Here is a 22153-nt window from a genome sequence, read left to right on the forward strand (position 1 = left end):
GATTTGGATTTGGAGGAAGTTTTCAAAATTTGCACAAAAAATACTAAATTTGGTACAATTTCGATTTGGGTGAAACTAGGTTAGAGCTAGAATTCTGAAATTTAGAAATAATATTATTATTGCATTCTAGGACTGAGGAATGTATGTATTTCTGGAAATTCTGTTTTAAGGCTGATTCTTAGTGGGCTATAAAGTAAGATTTCTATTGGTGTACGTAATTATGAACATTTGTACTTAAGTGTACTATATTTGGTACAATTTGGATTTGGCTGAAGCAATAGAGCTGGTATCCTGAAAATAGGAAATAAGATTACTGTCAGAGTATAGGATTGGGATATGTAGGTACTTTTGAAAATTGGTGCTTATATGTTTAGATAGAGATAGAATCCTTAAATTTCGAATTACGATTACTGTTTGAGTGTCGGATTGGGTTATGCAGAAAAATTGTTTGGAAATGCATACTTATATGCAAAAAGGTATGAATAAATTTGATATTAGGATCACTGTTTGTATGTAGGGTTACAATTTGGAAAAGGTTTTGGTAATACTTACTAAAAAGTAATAAATTTGTTTTTTGGGTAAGGGTTTTAGTTGAAAATCTAAAATTTGGCATTAGAATGAATTTTTGTGCGGTTTGACACTTGAGGGGATTTGGAAATACTTACTAAAAAGTACGAAAATAACTAAACAATAACAACTTTAGTATTTGGGGAAGGTATACTGTTGGAAATCTGATTTATTTCACAACATTTAAGATAGAAATCAGTAATAATGTAGATAAATTCATCAAAATACCGAATATCGGGAGGTACCGTTAATTGGGAGCTCTACGAAGACGTGGATCTGCACAGACAATGTTCTAGCTGTAGTATCCATTACGAAGTTCAAATAGCAAATGTGAAACAATTCCGGTAAATAGTGTCGCTAAAATCATTAAAATACCGAATATCGGGAGGTACCGTTATATGGGGGCTATACCAAAACGTGAACCTACATGGCCCATTTTTAATACCAGAAGACCTGCAGACATAACATACATTTGAGTCAAATTTTATCAATCTACTTCAATTCGTTTGGAAGATAGAGTGATTTCCACAGACGGACGGACATCGCTACAGAATTTTATGCTGATCAAGAATATATATACTTTGTGGGGTCTAAAATGTGTATTTCGAGGTGTTACAAACAGAATGACAAACTTAATATACCCTCCATACTATAGTGGAGGGTATAAAAAAAATTTTTTTATGTGTCTAGATTTTGAAATAGTACTTCATACATCGATACCTTCCGCTTATTTTCATTTTCAAGATAATATCATTGTAGTGCCTTTGGCTTTTTTAAAATTTTAATTCAATATTTTGAAATCTTAAAGAGAAGGATATGCCCTCGCATGCATTTCGAGGTGTTACAAACAGAATGACAAACTTAATATACCCTCCATTCTATGGTGGAGGGTATAAAAATTTTTTGAGTTTTGCCTTGTTAAGGCGAAGATCATATGTTTTATGATTTATGTGTTTGTTTTCTCTTTCGAGACGAGCTTAATGATCAGGAATTTGCGGTGAAAAGGAAAGCCAGATAGACACTATCACACACTCACCACTATGCGACGCGTTTCGCCGTTGGTTAAGCGGCTGATCAGGCATATTTGGTGTGGATGATGGCTTACAAGGGCCGTTCTCTGGAAAGTAGTATATATTTCGAACTTATTGCAAATTAGCATATGCGAATTATACACTAGAAGCTCTCCAGGTTCGACTCAAGTTCTATTGGCAGATCTTTTTCACAGCAAAGTTTTGTTTTTGTAGTGATGGATTTTTTGTCCACAACAACTACATTGCTTCCAATGCATACACTTGTTTTAGTGCTGCTTTAGGAAGACGGGTTAATGGCTCTGAACGTAGAGACGGCAACTTCGAGTTGGCTGCACACAGAGGTCCGCGGTTCAAATCCCACAGCCAGGCTCGGCTGAATTTTTGAGTTTTGCCTTGTTAAGGCGAAGATCATATGTTTTATGATTTATGTGTTTGTTTTCTCTTTCGAGACGAGCTTAATGATCAGGAATTTGCAGTGAAAAGGAAAGCCAGATAGACACTATCACACACTCACCACTATGCGACGCGTTCATAAAACATATGATCTTCATATGATCTTCTAAAGAGAAGGATATGCCCTCGCATGCATTTTCCAATTTCGCCTTCATATAAGTTCTTCTATAAGTTCAAATTAAAAATTATACCAAAAATTTAAATTTTTAAATTAAAATTTAAATGGTTTAGAGATTTTGTCCTAATTTAAGATTTCGCATGATAGGCGGTTTTGTTACAAATTATTAAGTTCTCTAAATGAAGTAAAAATCAAATTTATCCTTTTATATTTTCCTTGTATCCACTTTACCATTAACTTTTCGATGGGTTTTGCATTCACTGCAATATTCCTTTCAAATCCCCATTTACTCTAATCACATTGCTGATGATTCATTGATATTACCTTTTAAAGTTCATTTAGCGTACACAATGAAATTTATTAATGAAAATCTCATGCATCTATAAATCGCTATCCCCCTGTCGACGTTCATTTCGCTATCGTTTGCAAAAAAACAAAAGGAAAATGGGTCACTCGTGCCACAACGTTTAACACACATAAACTACATTGAATTGTTTATACTTCGAATTTAGCTCTGACACATATATCCCAATTCGCTGGCAGACGAATAACAACTCGCCAATCATCTTCTTGCTGCAGACCAAAAGAAGACGACGACGACGACTAACAAGAACCAAAACAAGCCAAATGCCACTGGTTGTGGGCACACATAGACACACAACAACAACACCGTATTGCAAACAGCTGGGAGTATTGCAAACAAACCACTACCAGAAATGCCCATCTTCAAGTCAGCCGGCCTGCATTTTTTTCTTGCAAGAAAATGCGGTCGTTCGGACGTTAGATAGATGCCGATACATAAATGCAGAACTAACCATGGACAAAATATGAAAAAATTACCGGGACCAAGAAGATGAATTTGCCATTTAGTTTTAAATGGATGATTGGTTGGCTAAATCTTAATTTGGCTTTGTTTTCTATGATGTGCTTTATTGTTGGCTACATGTCTAGCATCTTTTTGATTTTATTGAAAGTTAACAATCTGTTGTAAATAGTGTGCTTTTTTCTTTAATAAATGTGGCTTTTATAAAAGCTTCTATAGTTGAACTTTTAAATAAACTTTTGGAGACATTTACATTTAACAGAACATTATTTTAAAAGAACTTTTCTTTAACGGAAGTTCAATTCCCGCTGTAATAAACAAAGATGAGGACTGTTAAGTAATCTAACAGCTGTTAATAAAATGTTTAATGTTTGTTATACTATTCCCCACAAGATGGCGCCGTGACTATAAAAATAATTTTACAGATATTGTGTATGAGATTGTTATTACAGTTGTCTCTATTCGAAATAATCCCTTTAGACGTCAACTAAATCTTATTTCATAACCAAAATTGTATATAGAGCCCTGTTGTATAGAGCCCTTACGACTTTACCACCCGATCTAAGGACTTTTTTGGCATTTTAGCCAAATATTTTATTAAGGACCGTAATGCCTAAAATTTAGTTTTTACATAATCGAAATAACATTAAAAGCTTAGACGATTTGCATATGTCAATCGCAGACGTATCAAGCTTTTGAAGAGATCTTCCTAGAATACTAATTTTTGACTTATACCTGGAACTTGGTAAGTTTTCACCCACCTTTTCTTAAATTCTTTACTATGATTTGGAATTTGGGTTTTTCAGAGATAAAGTCAACACCGCAGAAAATCTTTATACAAACTCTATACAAAATGAGAAAAAAATTTCAGGCGACATTAGTTTCTATAAAATCATTAGATCCTTTACTGAGATGCGCATAGAATGGTGGAAATCGAAAACTACGATTGTGGCGCCCAATCTCTTATTTAGATATAAAATATCCATTTAATTTCCTCCAAAAAGAGATTTGTGGTTTCGTTGGCTGTCCATCCATACAAATCGTTTCAAATATTCTACAAGTGTTTTATTGATAGAAGATCTTCTATAGGTATTCTATTAGAGAATACCTTTTGTGGCGCCCTAACATGATTTCCATGACAGGGTTTAAAATGTAATTTAATGTTATCCTTAAATGAGTTATAATGAAAATGTTCAGAAGATTTAAAATTTAATTTAATTTTATCCTTAAAGTAGTTATAATGAACATTTTTAGAAGGTCTCCTACGGATAGTAGCCCAGTATAGTGTTTTATCTTCTAAAAATAAAAGGCCTTCAAAAGTTCTTTTGTAGATATAAGGCATAAAATAACCCCTTTAAATGATATTTTATAAATGAAAAAGATGCACAAAGTGTTCCACAAGACATTAACTGTAAAAGCGGCTCGATATTGTATTCACCTTGGAACGGTACATATTTTGAAGAGTTCAAAGATATGCACCAACACAGAGGATTGATCGGCACCCAAATACCATTTTCTTGAATCCAGAACAACTACTTGAAAAAAACTTCAAGTGTTTTTCAAATTTCGTCAATCTGCCCCATCTGATATTGTAACGTGGCGCCCAACAACATGCCTGGATTTAAAAAGACATCTTAGTTTCCCCTCAAAGTAGACATGGCTTAGTTCTTTGTCGGCACTATTTGTAAAGTATGACTTTTAGATATTATTTTTTGGCAACACGGGTTTAAACAGCTCAAGTACGTTTCGTGTTTTGTTTCACTGTCAAACCACTTCAGTTTTGTCTATAATTTAACCATGAGTCGCCTTAAAAACGAAATTAAAAAATTTTACTATCAAAGTGCGTTCTCTGTCACGAATGTTCATCGCCGCTTCTCGTGTTTAAAGACGAAGCTCTTTATCGACTCAATGACTACGTAACTAAGCAGAATTGTACAATTTGAAGTGAAGATCAGCCAGAAACATTGCAAAAGCTTCCAATGCATCCAGAAAATGATACAGTTTGGCATTGTCCCTTTTATATCCTCCACCATAGTATGGAGGGTATATTAAGTTTTTCATTCTGTTCGTAACACCTCGAAATATAAATGTTAGACCTCACAAAGGATATATATTCTTGATCAGCATAAAATTTTATGTCGATTTAGGGTTCGTTCGTCTGTCTGTCTTTGGAAATCACTCTAGCTTCCGAACAATATGAAGTAGGTTAATAAAATTATACTCAGATGGGTATAAAGTATGCAAAACTTTTGGTGTACATATATTTTGGGCTATATAGGTCCAAGTTTTGGTGTAGTCTCTATGTAACTGTACCGACAGATTTTAGGTTTTTTGGGTGTTTTAGTCGCAATATTTACCAGAACTTGCTGTAAATTAGGATCACTCTATATTCCGAACGATATGAAGTAGATTGATAAAATTATACTCAGATGTGTATAAGTTTTGCTGGATTTTAGGTATTGAAAATGGGCTATATAGGTCCAAGTTTTGGTATAGCATCTATTTAACTGTACCGACAGATTAAAGTTTTTATGGATGTTTTTTCTCAATTTTTACCAGAATTTGCTGGAGTTGTGTTCCACTATGTGAAAATTATCCTTGCATAGAACTGTCAATACAGGGTGAGATAAAAAAACTGCAACAAAGTCAAACGCCATAATTTTAACATTTTTTTTAAATGTTATTGAAAGAAAGATAAAATATGTCGGAAATAGGATCAAATTTTAGAATAAGTCTAGATTTGTTCAAATTGGTCACTTTTGGCACGAATTATGGCCTTCAAACGACCAATGAAACCGCCCAATCCCGGTGAAGCGCTTGCTTGAGGTGATCGACACTTTGGTATTTTTAGAGCCAACCTTGTTTTCCACAATACTCCAGACACAATAGGCCAACGGATTGGTAACCGGAGATTTTGGTCGCCATTGTGCGCTGGAAATAAAGCGAGGAACATCATTTTGTAACCATTCTTGGGTGGCGCGTGCTAAGTACTGCTACGCGGGTTTCCTTGACGTGGGGCTACGCTGCCAGTATCACGATAATGAGCGATGGTACGAGAAACAAAAGATTTATTCACATTTAAATGCCACTTGTGGTTTTCCAGCCAAATATAAGGAAATCACACTATCTCGCTTGAATTCCATCACGAATAACTTTTTTTTGGAAAATTCTCATTAAAATGTTTTGTACGCTTGTAAACAATATAAAATATAATAATTCTACCAGTTGGGGGACGAGTGGCTTGGAAATGACGGCAGTCTGAAGTTGGTTGCAGTTTTTTCATCTCACCCTGTCTAAGTTTTGGTATAGTGTCATATTATATCTAAATATATTCGCTCTTTTGATGATTTGATAGCACTTTTCACCGAAAATTTTTCTAATTCGGAATTTGAAGTTCCTAATAGGTACTACATCCTATGAGAGAAAATTGCTCATACAGATCCACGTCTTCGTTTAGCCCCCATATAATGATATACATATGAATGTATACCTCGAACACACACATTTTATAGAGATCCAGGATATATGCTTATGGCGCCCAATGTTTTTCTCCATGACTGGATTTTAAAGACCATTTTATTTTCATGCTTTCGTTGGCTATATAGGCCCATCCAAATTTGACTATTATTCGAAATTCATTTGTAAAGGATGTCAGGCCTTCCTAATATTGCAAAATGTACGCCCAATCGAAGCAATCACAGCTGAATTTTCAAAATTTAAAATTTTTGACAGATTTGGTATATATAGATTTGAGCCTATTTCTTTAAAGGTTGTAACAATTAGGTCTGTGTTGAGTCATAGAACAGAAGATGCAAATTTAATTTATTATCATCATATTATGGGGAATCTAAATATATCCTCACCAAATTCTATATTCCATAGGCAAAATGAAAACAGCTTGTTCAATTTCAATTTGTTTCAATTTTTTTCGAATTCGAATAACGAAATATTGGGTTAGCAACACTTCCAAATTTTGCACCTTTAAATCATTGCCTCTTTTTTTCCTGTTTACTCTCCATTTCTTTGGAGCCACACGACAACAACAACGATAACAAGCAATAATAAACTCACACGACTCAAAGAAAACACTACGAAAGATGCTCAGGGGGAGGGGAGCTTTGGCAACACTCACCAACAGAGAGAGTCGTGAAAAGAGAATCCCCCACGACAGAGAGAGCATTGTTTGTTGGCGGTGGTGATCTTGGCAAAAACGCTGAATTGTTGCCGTGTTTTCATTCAGTTGATGTTTAACTTTTCGTTGCGTGAGTTCGAGTTTGAAGTTCAGTGAAAAAAGTTTGTGCGGCGGACAATAAAACATAAATAAATAAAAGAACCGTGTTGGACTGCGCTATACGAAAACCATAAACAATTCGAATACCTAGTGTAAAGAGTAAAACTAAAGAGAATTAAAACAAGTTTTGTGGCTATCTGGAAAAAAAGTAAAACAAAAAAAATATTATAAACTTCAACCGTAAATATTCGTTGAAGAAAAAAAAAATAAAATTAACAATTAAACGTTGTCGGTTTTTTGTTGTTACTGTTGCATTGTTGCTCTCTGAGGTAGAAAAGCAGAACATAGCGTCGTCACATCTGCAAAACGTGAGCTCAGAATATATCGCGTGTGAGTGTTAACGAAATTCCCGAAAATACGAAAACACAACCGCAACAACAAAGAAAGATACTTTTTTGCCGACAATCCAGTTATTGTTGTTTTTGTCTCCTTAATAGTCGCGGTCGCCACCCCATCTCCTCCTCACCTCATCAAACAACGACGCGTCCGCATCTACCTCCATTATTTATAAAACAATAAAGGAGGAGGAAATTTTTTTTGTAACTACGACGCTGCTGCCTTACTGGAAGTGCGCTCATTTCGCTTTCTGACGAGTTTTAAAGTTATTTCGAAATCGGTAGTAGTTTTGTTCGCTGTCTGTCGCTGGTGTGTGTGTGTATGCGGATAATAATGGCTTGATTTTTGCCAAAGCTGAGAAAGCAAAGTTGGATAGGTGAGTATTGTTTGTTGTCAACAGTTGCTGGAAGACGGCAAACGAAAAATATTCAAAAGTCATCAATTAACTGGATTTGTTGTTTTCAATGGCTGTGTAAATATGAAGCTGGAATACAAAATTATTTAATTATGGAGGTGGATTTTGCATAAATTTAAGCCGTTATGCCTATATTGAACTTCGTCATGTTCTAAACTCTAAATTATCAGAAAAAAGTAAGAATTTAGAAAGTATTAGTCAGTTTGCGGTCTTGGGTTTTTTAAATATTTTTCCAGATGAAAGAATTTTTACCCTGATTTAAAGAAGTTTATGAAAAACTCAATTCATTTTAAGCTTGTGGAAATACCATTTCAACATGAAGTCATGTGATGGGGGGTTTACAAGTTCGGAGGTTGTAGCTAACTAATATTTATTTTTTTCAAAAAATCGACAAAAGGCCCTTGTTATAGCTGACATATTGCCTCCTAATAACTATTTTTAAATCCTCCACTATACTATGGAGGGTATATTTTGTCATTCCATTTGTAATTCCTCGAAATACTTATGTCAGACCCAACAAAGTAGATATATTCTTGATCATCGTAAAATTCTTAGTCGATTTAGCGACGTCTGTATGCCTCCTTGTTGTATTCTTTCGAAAGAATGGAGGTAGAAAGATAAAATTTTGCACACATGTGTGTTTTGGCAGTAAGAAGGTTAAGTTCGTAAATAGGTAATGTCGATCCTCGTTTTCGTACCTCCCAATATTTGGTATTTTGATTATTTTAGCCTCTGACAAAAAATTGCGTATGCAGGTCTTCGTATACATACAGTAACTCTCAATATTCGGTATTTTGATGATTTAAGCGACACTATAGACCTGAATTGTTTCACAATTACTTCAACCTATGACAGAAAATTGTCTATGCAGGTCAACGTCTTCGTATTCTTCCCTCCGTACACCTCCCTTTTTCAATATTTTGATGATATTAGCGACATCATTTAATGGAATTGTTTTAAATTTCGTATATGAAAGTCCTAATGGGTACTACAACCTATGACAAAAAATTATGTAGGTCTATGTCTTAGCGCTGGCCCTATATAAAGTTAACTCCCAATATTCGATATTTTCATGATTTTAGCTAAATTTTCCAATGGAATTTTTTGAAAATCCGCACCAGATGTTCCTTCTGAGTACGGTATACCTTGGAAGAGAATTATTTATATAGGTCCAAGATATGGTATATCCCCCATACAACGATATCCTCGGTATTCGCTATTTTAACGATTTTAGAGACATTATAGACCGGAATTGTTTCCAATTTCACTTTAGAAGCTCGTAATGGGTATTACCACCTATCACGGAAAATTACCTATGTAGGTCCACGTCTTCATTTAGACCACAAATAACAAAACCTCCCTAATTTATACCTTAAGATTTTTTCCTCTGGAGTATATCCAACACCGGCTAAGCAAACCATAGTTTTTCGATTTTTTTTACGATTTTAAGACTTTGGACGGAGTTTGATATTATCTGATATTTTGAGATTTGTGTTATGTCTAACGCCGGTTAAGTGAACTAATGTTTTTTTTCTTCAAAACAGAAACAGTTAAATCTTCATATCACTGCATTTAGGCAAAGTTTGGGATTCAGCTATAATTTTCATTTACATTTTGCGTAATGTGCCCCTTTTTACCTTTTCGAAATTTTTTGTGTTGAAAAATCCGAGATTTTTTTTTAACTTGTTTTAAGTCCCCTCAACATGTGACCCTCAGGTATGATTTGGTTTTAATAATCTTATAAGTGGACCAATATATTATTAACATTGATCCACTAATTTATTTTCCAAAAGCCATTTGTGTAAAAATTTGTCGATATCACCGATTCCTACAACTGAGAAGTCTGTTGCAAATATTAGGATCCGCAAAATTTCATCAAAATCCGAAACTCCCTTCAATTTTTTATAAAATTTTTAATTCTGCATTTCGTCTATTTTGTAGAAGATAACAGGGGAAGTGGACCGATATATCCCATGCTCACACTAAACATCATATTGGCAGTAATGAGATATATTTGAAGTTGGATAAAAAATAGGCTCTTCAGATTATTTTTGAGAAATATTTTCAAGAGGAGTAAACCAGCTTTTTCCATTTTCAAAATGGCCAAAGTTGGCTTTATTCAAATGCAACCAAGTTTGGACAGGATCGCAGACATGGAGAGTGATTTAATATTTGTGTAGCAGTCTGATTTAAATCAGGGTTTTTTTTTTTCTTTTTTTTTTTTTGACTTTCATAAAAGTCATGATTATCAAAAACTTTTACCATTTCTGAGAGAGGTACCAGAATGAGATGTCATGTGCGAAATGCAAAACCATCCTTGGACATATATATTCCTTTAGAATGGGTCGATATATGTCATTTCCGCAAAAGATCCCCTATTGACTGGGATACCGAGATATTTATATTTTGAAAGAATCTAACTCTAATTCCACGTTTTTGAGAGATATTATTCAAAATAATATTATTCAAATGGCCGACATTTTTCATTTTCGCTCCTGACCTGAGTCTGATATAAATATTACAATGAGACAAATTTGGTTGAGCACAATTTGCTACTCGATTTAAAAAACCCAAAATCGGAGAACCCCAAATATAAAGTTATTGCTAATTCCGTTGGAAAATGAGTCCAAAATCTAGAAAGAACCTGACTTCGGGTATATATATGGCGGACTGATTTCAAAAATCTCTTCCGACGTTCTTAATAAGAACCTCCAATGCTAAATTTAAACTAATATACTTGGGAAGTGGGGTAAAACCCTTCAAAATACCCAATTTCGGACGACACCGAAATTTTTTATGTAGAGTTTACATTTTTAATGAATACCCCAAATAGCAAATTATAACTAACTTAGATGGAATATGTTTCAAAAAAAATTCAAAATACCTTAAAATGGTTGGTATCCTCATCTGGAAGTCATAACATAACGAGGAGAAGACTCCCAAATATAATTTATGTATCAGAATTTTTTTTAATGGTCAGACTAGAGATGGTTAAAATGAGAGAAATGAAAATCTAAGAAAACAACGTTTAATAAAACTAGTAAAGAAAGTCTTAAAGTCGGGAGGGCCGACTTTATGATACCCTTCGCTTGCTAATTTAGTAGAGCTCCGCATAACAATTACAAGTTTTTATGGGAGAATTCAATCATACACGCTATGATTATAATGGGACTAAATATGCCAAAGCATTTTTAAATTCGGAATTGTATTGCCCATTTGGTACACAATTAATTTGAAATCGGATAAAGATATATATGGGAGCTATATCCAAATCTGAACCGATCTCGATAAAATTTATCAAATATATTTCTGAGCTGTATTTGATATATTTCCCCAAATATTGTTGTTACAGAGTGCGTATTACGGCTTGGGAGGACAAAAATAACAAATCGGATGAACATTATATATGGGAGCTATAGCTATATATGAACCGATTTCGATCAAATTTGGCATACTTATTTTCAGGCCTAATTTGGTTGTATGTACAAAATTCCATACTATTAGGGCTGATATTACACGTTTGGTGCACAATAAAAGGCAAATCGGACGAATATATATATGGGAGCTATATATAAATTTTAACCGATTATCTCCAATTTCAATAGGGTTCGTCCTTGGACCAAACAAATGATTTGTGCAAAATTTCATCTCAATCGGATAATAAATGCGACCTGCATTTTGTTCACAAGAATACATGGACAGACGGACTGACATGCATAAATCAACTCAGAAAGTGATTCTATGCAGATCATTAAAAGGAACTATGGGTCTATCTCGTTTCCTTTTGCCTGTTACAAACAAATGCACAAAGACATAATACCCTGACCACCTTGTGGTGTAAGGTATAATGAACAGATTCCAAGAAATTCAAAATTTTTAAAATATGCCAAGGTGAGTAGAACTTGCCCTTCCGATACATGTAACATCTATTTTTAGCTCTACTTTCATAATCTGCTGGATTTTTTCTGTAATTTAGAACAAGTAAGCAAAGGCTATAGGCGTGCGGGGCCGACCATGTGATACCCTACAACATTACAATATGTTAGAAGCCCCTTATGTCCAAATCCATTCGCATGCGATTAAAAATATGAAAAAATAATAAAAATAAAATTTATACGATTTTTTTAGATTTTATGCTTTTATGCCAAGAGGGCATTCTGAATTAACAAAATTTGTCCAAATCGGTCCAGCCATTCTTGAGATATAAGCATTCTAACTAACATCCCCTTCCTTTGTATATATACATTGTATATATTTCGCTATACATATTCGATATATTTACTATCAGCATCTACGTAACGGTAAAGATTGACCTGTTCCTCTATTTGTAATTTCGCCGGAATTAAAAATATTCGCGGTTTAATGGAAAATTTGAATTTTATTTGACACAAATGTTATGGTCTATTTTATCCACTAAATATTACCCGATGACCACCAAAATTGGAAGACTTCTGCCCAGCCTTAGGCTCTAGCCCCATGCTAAATTCGGCGTCTTCGTCTATAATTGCGACCTGTACAGCAACTGCAAAATCAGAATTTTTTTCAGTTTTTGGTCCATTTCGACCCATAAATATTATTCTATCATCTCCAAAATCAATAGGTTCTATTCTGGTCCTAGCCCCATCTCCATTTTAAATTTCGTGAAGATCGGGCCATAATTTCGACCTGTAGAGTGATTACAAATTAACATGGACAGACGGACGGACGGACATACATAGCTAGTTCGACTCAGCTCGGCGAGATATGAAGATCCATATATACTTTCCTATGTGGGAAACCAATATTTCGAGATGTTACATAATTTTTGGCCCAATCAAACTTATAATACCCCCAACACATATAAAAATATATTAAACAGTGTAATGTTCCACCTTACAATGGGTTATAAATAATATTTTTTTACAGGTCTCCTGTCGATACAAGTCTCTTTGCAGATCTCGTATTGGCGGAAGACCTTTTACAGGTCTTCTGTGGCTGACATAAAGGTTGTCACGGCCTGAAAGTTACTTGCATACTCTGAAGAATTTTTAGGGGTCTGTGGGTAGAAGACCTTTCACAGGTATTCTAGAAGCCCTTATACAGATATCCTATGGCTAAATGACACCTATCACATTTCTATTGTTAAAATACCTTTTATATGGTTAGAAGATATTTTGCAGGTCTTCTATGGCTAGATGTCATTTTGCTGGTCTTTGTAGAATACCTTTTGCAGGCCAACGATTCTTAGAAGATCGTTTAAGTGCCTTCTTTGGTCACAATACCTGTTGTATTTTTAGACAAAGACTGTCTTCACTGACTGTAAATGTTAATTTTTGTGTATAATTTAACATGCCTGAAAAAAAATAAAACTAGAAATATATTTAGTTACTAAAAATTACAAATTCCATGAATTTCATTCATACTTTTATTGTGGTGAATATTAAATTTAATTACTCTCAATGTTAAACATTTTTTATTCCGTTCGCAGGCATTTGCAATTTTAACTTGTTTTCTTCAGAATCCATTAACAAGTAATTGTTGTTGGCTTCTTTAATTTTTTTCCCTTGAAGTGATTATATTTTCTTGCCATATTATTTTTTTCTTCTTCTTCAAGCATGGTGGTGTTGACTTAATCTAATAATAACTAAGTTTTGTATAATTGTTGTCCATTAATTTCATACTAGCTTCTTTAATAAACCTGATACAAATGTGCTTATTATAACGAGAGGTATATATTTTTTTAGTAGATTAGATTTGCCCGAACATTTGTAAATTGAAGGTCAAGCTGAGTTCTTAAGAACTTGAAACGGGAAATATTGCCACAAAAGTGGTTTGGGAAGAAAATGCTATTTGTGGAAATTTTGGTTTTTTATGAGACTGTTAAAAATTAGCACTGAATAGACTATTGGTGCTAAGACTTCTTGCCCTTACATATTTCATTTTTACTTGAGTCCTGTTTTAACTGTTGCTTATTATAGGGCCCACTTTTATTTAGCCTTACCGGCAAATTAGTAACCTCTTTTTGCATTTGAGGTTTTCGAGTATTAAGTCGAGCATTTTTAATAAACTGTTTGTGTATTGTTTAATTAGCATGCTGACACCCAAGAAAATTCATTGAAAACAAAAGCAACAAAAACAAATGGAAAATCGTAATAAACCTGCAACAGAATTAAAAGAAGCAAACAAACAAACAAAAAAAATATAGTTTACATCAAAAACATTTGTTGTAAAAAAACTGAGGAAATTTAATACATATTAAACTTAAAAGCACTCGTTTACAGGGTAATGCAACAATTAATGTACAAATTTTAAAATAGGGGATAACATTTTACATGCATTGGATTCTATTTGTCTTCTGACGTCCGCAAATTGGTTTTTAGGTCGAATGTTAAACCAATAAGGGAAAGTCAAAAGTCGGGCGGGGCCGACTATATGATACCCTACACCACTATGCATATTTAGTAGAGCTCCCGTAATAAAAGAATTTATTTCAACATTTGGCTTTAGAGCAATTATAGTTTGGTTTCAGAGGGAACTAATGTATAGGAGGCATATCCAATTCTGAAACGATTTTCACTAAACTTGACGCAGACATTTTAATCTTTTATATTTATATATATGATATACTTGCTTCCAGGCCGAACTCGGTTGGGTGTGCCAAAATTCAGGTAATTTGGACTGATATTGGACATTTGGTGCACAATTAACCCGAAATCGGTTGAAGATATATATGGGAACTATATCAAAATCTGAACCGATCTTGATAAAATTTGGCAGAGATGTTTTTGGGCTCACATATTACGAATGTGAGGGACTTAAACAAAAAATCGGAAGAAACATATATATGGGAGCTATAGCTATATCTGAACCGATGTTCTCCAAATTTTATGTACTTGCTTTGTACTTGGCACTTGTCGGATGTGCCAAAATTCAGACTTTTGGACTGATATTGGTGCACAATTAACCCGAAATCGGTTGAAGATATATATGGGAGCTCTATATAAATCTGATCGCCAATTTCAATAGGGTTCGTCCTTGGGTCAAAAAATATTTTTTGGAAAATTTCATCGCATCGGATAATAAATGCAACTTGCATTTTGTTCACTAAAATACATGTACAGACGGACTGACATGCAAAAATTTTGGACGTAGACCTTGGACATTCCAACAGGACTCAGCACCATCGCACTCAGCACGCGCCACCCAAGAATGTTTACAAGATGAGGTTACTCGCTTCATTTCCAGCGCACAATGGCCACCAATACCTCCGGATACCAATCCGTTGGAATATTGTCTGGAGTATTTTGGAAAGCAAGGTTGGCACTAAAAACACCAAAGTGTCAAGCGCTTCGCCGGGAATGCGCCAAAATACCGCAGATCAACATTCGAGGAGCATGTGACGGTTTCATTGGCCGTTTGGAGGCCATAATTCGTGCCAAAGGTGACCAATTCGAACAAATCTAAAGTTAAAAATAATGGCGTTTGACTTTGTTGCACTTATTTTTTATCTCACCCTGTAACCCTCTCTAGCCATATGGCTGAGGGTATAACAAATAATAGGGCGAGTCCACACTTATCTCATCGCTATATTTGAGTAACGATTTATGTCCAGTTCTTTTTGTGCTATATCCTCAACGGTTCAAAACATTAGAAAAATGTTGATAGTCTCTGTTTAATTTGGATCTAACCTCAATTCTTAACTGAATGGACTAAAATTCAGTATTTTTGCAGGTATTGGCTCATGATAAACCCCCACATTTTTGGGAACTTAAGGCAACTGATTTTAAGTTGAAAGGCATTCTGCCGATTCGAACTTAAATCCATAAAATGGAGTACAAATGATGTTTACGGTCAATTCGTAAAAGTCCATATTTTGGCAAAATCCCCATATAACTGTACCGGCAGATTTAAAGTGGATGTTTTAGTCAATTTGTGTCCCCGGTATGTTGAAAACATCCTTGTAGTCCCGAAATAACAATACCCCCAGATATTCGGTATTTTGGGGATTTGTGTCACACTTATTCCGGGATGCCTTCAAATTCGGTATTTGAAGCTCGCAATGACCCCCCTATTAAAGGTATTTCCTTATTTTCGGTACTTTGCTGATTTTAGCCACATTTTTCAACTGTACTATTTCAAAGTTAATATTTGGAGTTAGGAATAGGCACCGCTTTCTTTGGCAAGTTTCGTATAGGCCCCACATAACTGCATTATTCGTTATTCGGAATTTTAATACTTTTCGCTACGTTTTCTTCAGCAGGACTTTTTTTTAATGTTGCAAGGTCTTTCGAAATTGTTGAGGGTATTAAAAGTTCGTGAAGGCCGAGCTTAGTTGCCTTTTTTCTTGTTTTTTTTTTTTTCTAAATTTGTACGTTTAAATTTAACCCACCCTTTCGATTTCATTGGTAACTTAATTACCGTGAGTTAACACAAAAAACATGAACTCTTTTAAGTACAAATCAATGCAAAGCGTTATGTGGATTTTTTCACGGCTCATATTTCTAAAAAAAAGAAAAATATCCGATTGCAATGAAATCATTTTATGATTTGCATTATGACTTACACACACACAATCACACTTGTTCGAATACTATTTTGATCACGTCACGGCATTTGCCTCTACAGGTGGCACTAAGAAAATGATGATGATGAATGGATTCATATTTATCTACAGAGATGACTCTAGATAAAATGTGAAACACACACACACACAATATATTTCCTGTCATTTGCAGACCAACCGGATTCCAGCACAACTACGATTTCCAACAATAGCCTTTGTTAGCGTTTGAAATGAGTCATACAATAGCAGTTTGTTTTAGTTGCTGCTGCTTTGTATGTCATTAACATCGTAATTTACATAAAGCTACAACATTAAAATCCGCCCCATATGCCATGTGTGTATGTGTGTTGCTGCAGTAGCCACCGCCACAACAACAACAACAACAACCTCGCAACGTCATTATCATCATTATGAACTACAAACACATCAAATTACCAATCTCCAGCATTCGATTGAATGCATTTGGCGGAATATCCGAGGAGAAATTTCTATTTAATCACCGAACTAAGAAGAAGAAGAAGAAAAAAATAACAACAATGTTGAGAGCCTTTCTAATTTTCCATTTCGAATCGTATTACAACATTAACATCAATACTCGTCTCAATAGTCATTTGATAGATTACATGCTCCAAATGTTTTCATAGAGCATTCCACTTTCTCACTGGAGCAGGTCTCTGATACCAACCAAATTCGTCCAAACGCCACCACCCCAACCAGCGGAGCAAAAGCAAAGCGTTCCCACATTAGTTTTGGTTATTTTTGGACCACAACACCGCCTATTTCAGTCATACGAATTCCAATTATCAAAAATGGATGTTCGGCGTCTATCCCTTTTTGGTGGCCACAGCTTTTGTTGCGGTTCGATAGCTCGTCCATATGCAGTGTGTCTTATATGGTTGTGTTATTGCCTTTGTTCGCTTAATATGAAACAAGTGTTTGTTTTTTATTTTTCCTCTTTTTTTGTTTAGATTTTTGAGGTTTTTTCCATTTATTTATTTTTTTGGTATTCATTGGCCCATATCAATGACGCCGCAAATATCTTAATTTTGTTACGCATTTTCGTATTTATTTCCACTTGTTTAACGGGGAATAAAAGATTTACACAAAATTTATTTTAATTGTTTGTATTTTGTTGCGATTTTTTTCTATTTGGATCATTTTGTTTACACTTTTCGTATATCTTTGTCATTATAAGATGGGTATTTACTTAGTTTTGCTTGTGTCGCAAACTTTGAAGTTCCCGCCAGCTTATTTATTTTTCTAACAGGTGCAAATAACATTGACATTGTAGTTTGGCGAACACTCCTTGAAAGAGATCTTCGATAGATAGAATACACAGTATGTCTTTCTGTCTTTCTTAGGAAGTCGTCTTTCATCTTAAGGTGGATAAGTTTCTAATTAAATGTATTATTTCAATATTGAACAAGTTAAAAAGCAGTAAGTTCGGCCGGCCCGAACACCCTCCACCATTTGGAGTAATTTGGAAATTTTCTAAAAATAAAATCCTTAAAAAATTTAAGAGAATTTTAAAAATACATAATATAGCCGTTATATTGGCGTCTATACGACGTGGCATTGTTTGTCATAACAATATTCAAATTCCAAACTGGAAACTGGAAATAAACGGTGAATAATGAATAATGTAGCGAAGACCTGGACCTGCATAGACAATTTTCTGTCACAGGCTGTAACATCCATTACGAACTTCAAATACCACATCTCAAACAATTTCGGTGGGTATTCTACCTAAAATCGTCAAAATACCGAATATCGGGAGGTACTGATATATGGGGCCTATACGAAGACCTGGACCTGCATAGACAATTTTCTGTCACAGACTGTAGTTCCCATAACGAACTCTAAATACGTAATTTGAAACAATTCTGGTGAATAATGATGCTAAAATCATCAAAATACCGAATATTGGGAGGTACCGTTATATGGGGGCTATACGAAGACGTGGACCTGCACAAACAATTTTCTGTCTTAGGGTGTAGTATCCATTTCGAACTTCAAATGCCAAATTTGAAACAATACCGGTGAATAATGTCGCTAAAATCATCAAAATACCGAATATCGGGAGGTACCGTTATATGGGGGCTATATGAAAACGTGGACCTATATGGCCCATTTACGAACTTAACCTGCCTACTGGAAAAATAAACATGTGTGCAAAATCATAGCCTTCTATATCAATTCATTCGAAAGATAGCGTGATTACAGCAGACGGACAGACAGACAGACGGTAAATCGACTTAGAACTTTGTGCTGATCAAGAATATATATACTTTGTTGGGTCGAGGAGTTACAAACGGAATGACAAAGTTAATATACCCTACATAATATGGTGGAGGGTACAAACAAGTGTATATTTTTAGACAAATAATCGGATGTTCATTTTATATCGGTACAGGAAGTTCCACCAAGTTCTGCAAAATAATGTTTCTCATAAAATATCCCATTTTTCTCCAAGTTCGTCTATTCCAATATCAATAAATTTAGCCTTATTGCGGCTGAAGGTATAAATCACTTTATAAAAACAAAATGTACCTAATCGGAATAATGTTTTAGACTCTAAGTGTCTTTGGAAAAAATCGATCTAGCTATGTCCCTCCGTCTATTCTTTTGTCCGAGCGCATGATAACTCTTGAAGGGAGCATTCGATTTCGTCCATATTTATCAGATTTACGTAATGTTTAGGGATGGACAATATGGGATGATTCCTTCTTGTAACTCTCCCAAAAAAAATCAAAACATTAAAAAATAATTATACCCTCGACTATAATATGGCTACAGATGGTATACTTTCATTTGGCACGGCCTCATACAAAGAGAAAAGATCATCCGATTAGGTTCTAACTTTACAAATCGTAATATTTGTATTAATGCTAGTTCAGGTGTGAATATGGGCAATATCGGATTATAAAAAGTAAAATAGGGGATCGGTTGTCATACATTTTCAAACGGACTCAAATTTTGGTATGAAGATATGATAGCATGGACCACTCCTTCTCGTAATTTCCCCACAACGAGTAAAATTTTTGAAAATCCATAAGGGAAGAAATGAGAAATGAACATCCAATCTAGTATGAAGGCGGGATATTGCGGACCACTTCTTCTGGTATATACCCCACAAAGGATCAAAATTTTATATTATGCCTCAATTCTTTTCAAAGTTCGCACATTGTTATATTTGTACTGACATTTTAAACAACCTCAGGTCTGATGAGAAAGAGAACGGAATCGGTTGACTCCTTCTGGTACCTCGAAAATTTTGAATAGTATGATAAAATGTGAAATAATTAAGGGATGTTTACTTGGGCAAGGAACTATTATTACTTTTCATTACACCTTCCGGTACCTCCACCACAAAGGGCCATCATTTTAAAAAATAGTACCTCTCTTGAAATGTGAGCTAAGTCTACGATCGAAATGAAGTAGGTTGATAAAATTCTACTCTTATGTATATTATATCTTCAGGACTTTTGGTATTGGGCCATGTAGGTCCACGTTTTGGTATAGCCCCAATAAAATGGTACCTCCCTATTTTCGGTATTTTGCTGATTTAGGTGACATTATTTACCGGAAATATTTTAAATTTGGTATTTGAAGTTCAAAATGGATGCTACAGCCTATGACAGAAAATTGTCCGTGCAGGTCCACGCCTTCGTATAGCTCTCATATAACGGAAACTCCCTATATTCGGTATTTTGATGATTTTAGCGACATTATTCACCGGAGTTGTTTCAAATTTGGTATTTGAAGCCAAAGACAGAAAAATGGCTGTGCAGGTTTACCTACTCGTATAGTCCCCATGTAACGGTACCTCCCGGTATTTGATGATTTTAGCTACATTATTCACCTATATTTTTTCAAGTTTCTCATTTGGATATTGTAATGACTTATGACAAAAGTTGCCTATGCAGGTCCACGTCATCGTATGTGCCCTAACGGCTTCATTCTGTATTTTTAAGTTTTTAATTGAATTTTTAACGGATTTAATTTTTTTTGAAAATTGCCACATTCGTTCCAAATGGTGGAGGGTATTCAAAGTTTGGCCCGGCCGAACTTACAGCTTTTTTTACTTGTTTTACAAATTAAAATGTGGTTATATGTTATATACTCGTTAAATGATTACCAGTGATAAAAATAAACAAGTGAATATTTTTTGAAATGTCGTAATTATGCTTTTAAAAATTTGAGTCAACAATATTGACTCAAATTTAAACATAGATTAAAATACAAAACCACACATAGTAGAATTAGAACTTTTTTGAAGTCATGACTTATTTTCAAAAACACACAACTAATATGTGTCAAACTGAATCATGCTTTTGTTAGTAAAAAAATGTTAATTAACAAGCTTCATGCATGGATGACAAATATAGGGGCAAGTAGAAGTTAGCTTCACAACCATAGATCCGCTTTATTGTCTCCATACGTCACTTAAGGGAAATAATTGTTTCCAAAATCATAATTATATTAATTTCTGATATAACAAAAGAATGATATTTTTTAACTTTCATGAAGTGACTTCATTTTAATCACCACCCAATCGAACTCCATTTCTATGCTCCGTAATTTTTAAATTAATTCAAAATTTTAACTAACATTACTTCTAGCCTTCACAAACTTAAACATGTTGTGGCAATCCATTTTGTGGTCTAATGAGGAGTCCGCTGTGACCAAATTAGTCAAAGTGCTGAATATCAACAGTTTGTTATTTTTTTTTTCTCTCATTACATAATAATTAATTTATGGAATTTCCTCTTCATATTTTTGTAAGGCAATTCGTTTTCCACAAAAAAAAGAAAAAAACTGTGTATAATTATATTTTATGCCCTGGCATTAGCGGCGACCTAACTGCCAACGAACAAAATGTGATAAATGCTTTTACGTGATTTTCTGTAAAATATGGTTCCACCAACGACATCACGACAACAACAACAACAACGTGGGTTGGGGGAAAATTCGCTTCACTGCACCGAGGCTAAAACGTATTTGCGGCAAAGTTGTTTGTGCCTCCAAATAAACGAATCTCAAATACCCTTCCGTCATAGCAGACAGTGTATTTTGAACATGATGGGCCGGTCGTTTTATGACGTTATCGCACAATTACAATCAATAACTGACATGTTTTGGTCAAATGTCAACAATTTGTATGTATTTACACCTGACCTTGCTGGTGTCTTGTTAATTATCCGCTTCGGTCATATAATTATTAAAAACAAACAACAAACTGACGTGTGAGTTTTATGTCCAATTTTCAAGTGGATATCAGTAATTATAAAAATGTGTAACACGCAGTCGCAAAATCATCTGATATACTTTACAGCGGCTTAGATAACGTAATTAAGGTCAATGAGAATTTAGTTAATTTGTATGTGATTTTAGATTAACCGGCTATCGGAAGGTCTTCAAACGATGTACCTTTGAAGGTTGTTCAAATATAAAAGTTTTTCTAATAATACCTAAACGTTCCTTTAGGACTATGTCAAAGATCAGGTCTTCGTCAATAGCACAGCGTCAGTTAAAGACCCCAAAGATAAAATTCGTAAGATATCAAGGACATGGTAC

At 34.5% G+C, this 22153-nt stretch overlaps 1 protein-coding gene across 4 annotated transcripts in view; it reads left to right on the forward strand.

Annotated features, from left to right (window-relative positions):
* Nucleotides 1-7237: 7237 nt before the first annotated feature.
* LOC101890871 (mucin-2) overlaps nucleotides 7238-22153 on the forward strand; it is a 54763-nt gene continuing 39847 nt past the window's right edge. For all 4 annotated transcript variants that reach the window (XM_011291887.3, XM_005177813.4, XM_005177814.4 and 1 more), the window contains exon 1: nucleotides 7238-7995. The gene's annotated coding sequence lies outside the window, so the exon portion shown is untranslated. The remainder of the gene's footprint in view (nucleotides 7996-22153) is intronic.

The sequence above is a fragment of the Musca domestica genome, unplaced genomic scaffold (genome assembly GCF_030504385.1).
Source record: "Musca domestica strain aabys unplaced genomic scaffold, Musca_domestica.polishedcontigs.V.1.1 18, whole genome shotgun sequence".
NCBI classification, from domain to species: Eukaryota; Metazoa; Arthropoda; class Insecta; order Diptera; family Muscidae; genus Musca; species Musca domestica.